Source organism: Dreissena polymorpha, chromosome 11 (assembly GCF_020536995.1).
Source record: "Dreissena polymorpha isolate Duluth1 chromosome 11, UMN_Dpol_1.0, whole genome shotgun sequence".
Lineage (NCBI taxonomy): Eukaryota > Metazoa > Mollusca > Bivalvia > Myida > Dreissenidae > Dreissena > Dreissena polymorpha.
Genome location: NC_068365.1, coordinates 9,381,054 through 9,385,663, shown reverse-complemented (window position 1 = coordinate 9,385,663; position 4,610 = coordinate 9,381,054). Strand labels below are relative to the sequence as shown.

General features: G+C 34.0%; 1 long non-coding RNA gene across 1 annotated transcript; it reads right to left on the bottom strand.

Annotated features, from left to right (window-relative positions):
• Positions 1 to 255: 255 nt before the first annotated feature.
• LOC127851220 (uncharacterized) lies at positions 256 to 3,402 on the bottom strand. The gene is made up of 5 exons (XR_008035699.1): positions 3,226 to 3,402; positions 2,081 to 2,572; positions 1,796 to 1,943; positions 1,498 to 1,643; positions 256 to 1,189 (listed from the first exon to the last, which is right to left on the bottom strand). It is a non-coding gene; the product is annotated as an uncharacterized LOC127851220 (long non-coding RNA).
• Between the last annotated feature and the right edge of the window lie 1,208 nt (positions 3,403 to 4,610).

The following is a 4,610-nucleotide window of genomic DNA, read 5'->3' as shown; positions in this document are numbered from 1 at the left end:
CCGTGTCGCGGCAAAACCTGTATTCGTGACAAAATTTCACATTTTTTGTTTTCTATGGATTGATAAAGACTGTTCTGTGCTTGTTATTATGATACCAATTTTATAGATATAGCCCCATTACTTACTGAGAAATTTTTATTTTAGTAACAGCACTGCAGAGGTGTTTTGACGTTATCAACGTTAACAACGTTTTTAAGTAAACCGCATTCAGATGTATGTTACATCAAAATCCACACTTATAAACAAGACATGAAATAACATTTAAGAACACATTTATTTTGTTAAAAATATATTATCAGGTATCTATTTGTTCTAAAAATATTTGTGATTAACATTAAACTGTAATCTAACATACGTTGCTTAGCAACAAAGTCCACTTATATTTACATCGACCAGCAAACCATACAGTTTAAATCATTTTTTTCTAAACCAATCTCACATATTTTCACAACATATCATTTAGTTTTTCATAGGAATGCACACATCAAAACAAACATTATCAATTACACCATTAATACATAAACCAACAATATCCAATAATAATAATAATAAAATAATTTCATTGTGTTGAAATGTTAGATTTTTATTTCCCAAAAGTGCTTTTCCTAAAAAATAGGAGTCGAGTAATCTATAATAATTTTTATAATTATTCTTAGCATGTTCACAATTTAATTATCGTACAGCTTATATTGTATGCAGAATTCTTCGTTTGCCATGAATTCTATAGAAACGAGCAGAAGTGAATACAAATATTTCATTTGATATGAACAAGTGTTATTTAAATGTGTTATAAATAAACCAATGTATTCAAACAGACATTGAAGGATATTCAAAAAGAAGTGAAGAATAAGTTTGAAGTTATTTGTCATTCGCCTGTAAACATTGACATTATAATGTGTGTAATCTTTCGCCGTAGATGCGATAGATGCGACGACATAACTATAGTTATGTTTCTGGGCAAGGGCAAGTAGCATCCTTGTTAGCATCGCTGAGATATGGCCTGACAACTTTGTACAAGTACTCCTGTCTGTCTCGGCTGAGTCCTTTGGCCTCTACAATTTGCGGTCGTTGGTATGGAATATGGACGCCATCCATAGCCACTGTAACCTTGACCTCTGGACATCCGACTTTCGTGCGCATTGTGACCACACCTGGCTCTTCCGTCGTCATGCGGAAGTACTGATATTGTCTGAAAATAAAAATACATACTTTTTTGGCAAACATTTTAATACGTTTGGTTAGGACACAAAATTATGATGCATTTGATGATTATGATGTATTTGCGAATAATATTCATTTGCATTGGTAACTATAATTGAAGACAATGTGCATGGTTATGTCCGAGTTTTGTTTTTCTTTCGCTTTGTATTGCACTTTAGGAATTTTACACTTTTCGTTAAACAGCAGTATAAAACCGTTATACAAAAAAATATAACAATTCTACTCAGTGGTGTGAACATTTTCAACCAATTATCATAGGCGTACGTTAGTAAATACCTTATCGCTGGTACAGGACAAAACGGTCGGGACAAAAACCCTTTCCAATCCCGCCAGTTCCATGCCGGATACCTCACTGCTTCATTGGATGCTGAGGACATATTCACCATCTGGGTCAATGAGTCATTGTCTCAATGTTCGACCTCCTGAATTTCAATGATCAGATTGCTAGTATTGTCAGGAGAAGAAATGTAAACTCGATCTTATTCTACATGCTAAATAAATAAAACACTTTATACAAGGAAAATTTAACTTTTTTTAAATTCTTACACATACAACAAAGGCGGCTTTTAGGTACCTGTAAAGTTTCTTTAAATGCCCAAATCCACTGTCAACCAGACACCTGGCATGTCCTGGTATTTGCATGTGGTATTCTATCACGTCATGTCTGCCGGTCATCACACGCCATGTGAAATAGCAAATGAGGTAGCGGTTCTTGTTCTGACCTGTAAAATATTGCAGACCATATGTTTACATTCTAAAATTACATAATAAAACGTTACTAATTTTTTTTCTTTGTTATTAAGGTTACGTTACACATTCTGTTAAGCCTACTTTAAAAGAAAAATCAAACAATTATTACCATATGCTATATAGTCATAGTTTCCTTGGCTTCCCTCGTTTTGTAGTCAGGCCATTTCCACACTTAAGATTACTCATGACAATAATATCTTTCTCTTCCTTTGTCAATTCTCTCATGTTCAATATATGATGGTATACCAGGCCAATTTCAAAATTAACAGTACACGTACTCTTGCAACCACATCCGATCTCGAGAAACTGCCTGACATAGTTGCATAGTCAGCGTCCATGTCACCACTGGCGCATGCACCACTGACAATGTATGTATCGTCCACATCACTTTCATACTCATCACTGTTGTTACATAAAATGTCATGTTGGTGAATGACTTTCTGGCTCTACAATCAACAATAGTTGCTGCTGAACTGTTTTCGTCCTCTCTAAATGAATGATCATTTGGGGAATTTATATAAGTCCCATCATCGGAATTTGAGCTCACCTGAGATGCCGATGGAGTTCGCCCAAAGTGGTCGGACAATAAATTGTCCAGTTCCTGGAAACGTATATAGTCTATGCCAATTAGTCAAACATTAAATAATCGATACGTGTTTCTATACGCGAAATTACAGAAATTTGTTTTTGCACTCAGTCATCGAATAAAAGTAGACAATGTAGATCTATATGTGCGATATGCAAGCTATTTCCTACCGAAACAAGGATAATAAGTGACAAAAATCTTCCAAACTTCTATGCAATATTCTTTCCTGCATATTAATCTATTTAAATCTATAAAGAAGTTGGATAAATAATAATTAAGAGACTATGGTCGAGTTTATAATAAAACTCGAAAACAAAAACTAACAAATACTTTTTTGCTTTGAATTATAAAAACTGTTTAGCCTTTAGGATCGGCACAACAAATTAGAATCGATCGGGTTCAATATTGGAAAAAAAACTTTTTGTAGTAACCCCATGGTTGCAATAAAAGGTTGGGATAAACTCTTACAACAATTCATGTACAAATAAAAATAACAAACTTTTAGTCTGATAAGTTATACCGTAAATAAATTTTCGTTCACTGAATATCTTAACAACGTTTAACATGGTGATTAATTTGTAAACACGTCTAGTTCGCTATATTCTATTAAATATTTAGATCAAACCAATTTTGCAAAATAGCCAATAATAATAAAATATACTACTTACTTCTATTTCATTATCCATATCACATCATTTTATATTTAACACAAATATAAAACTGTCCAAAACAGCTACACAGATCCACATGTTGCAGTGATGACGAAATCGTGCAAATTAAATAAAAAGTTGACGTCACTTTACAGAGAATTTACCAACGTCATAACTGATGTCACGAATACAGGTTTTGCCGCGACACGGCCCATATATATAATAATACATGAATTACCTGCATGTTATCAATTTTCAAATGAGTATGATACTTTAAAACAATAAAATTGAATACAGTTCAAAAGTTGACAGCAGATTGTTTATCTCGTGAACAGTGACGTCATGCTCAGCTGCAACGTCACCTAGGGTTAAATAACACTAAGTAAACATGTGTACGATAACTTTAAAAAAATCTTGATTTAAACTCATACAGCATGCGAAACATAGGTAAAATATCAAACAATAAATAAACATAACCTAACGCACTAAGGTTCACATGTGCTACAATATCGCCTTATGCATAACAGAGTTACAGAGCGGAAGGGAATGCATGCATGGATGGACGGACAGACAGGAAGACGACGGGCACCATAACATAATACGTCCTGTTAGGCGTATAAAAAGTCTTGAGTCTAACATATTTTCTACTTCCAGTAGTTATTTTCAAAGTATGTTGGAATTCATCAAGGTTTTCTTTAAGCATGTTTGCTTCATTTCTAACATATTTGCAATTGAAATTATGTGTAGGCTTTAAATGGCATGGTATAGGGTTTAAATGGCATAGACTGCCAAATGGTAGAGACCCACTTCCCTCATTTGGAAAAGAAACCATTGCTGTTTTGTTGCTACTATTCACATCAACATTGAAAAGGTTTTGGGCAGCTTTCAGCATTTCTTCGTATATGCCGTTCTTGGCAATTCAGCCTTTCTTGCCCCGCCACCTTGCTGTGGCATTACATACTTGAGCTTTGTGCTTCTGCACTTTTTCAACCAACCAAAAGTAACTTTGTTTGTGTCTTTCCTGTCTTTCCTTTTCTTGGGAGTTTCCATCTGAAATTGAAAACAACAGAATGATGTCTCAGCATCATTTTTTGTACGCAAATATTCTTTACTGCTCAGCCTTGATGGCAACTTAAAGGTTTACTGTAATGCTATGACATTCCAGTGGTCTCAATTTCTGTTTTTTGGACCGAAATACGGCCCCATTCCCCCTGCAAAAAAGTATATATTTGTCCACCATTTCAGATAAAAATTCCCCTAACACTTAAGAAAATTGATTGCCCTGGACCCATAATTGTCAATTTCAAGTTCACAATGTTTAAATTTTTAAACTAAATAAAATTGTTATATAAGGTGCATTATGCTATTAGATTGTGGAACAAAAACTTATAAAGTGATTTAAA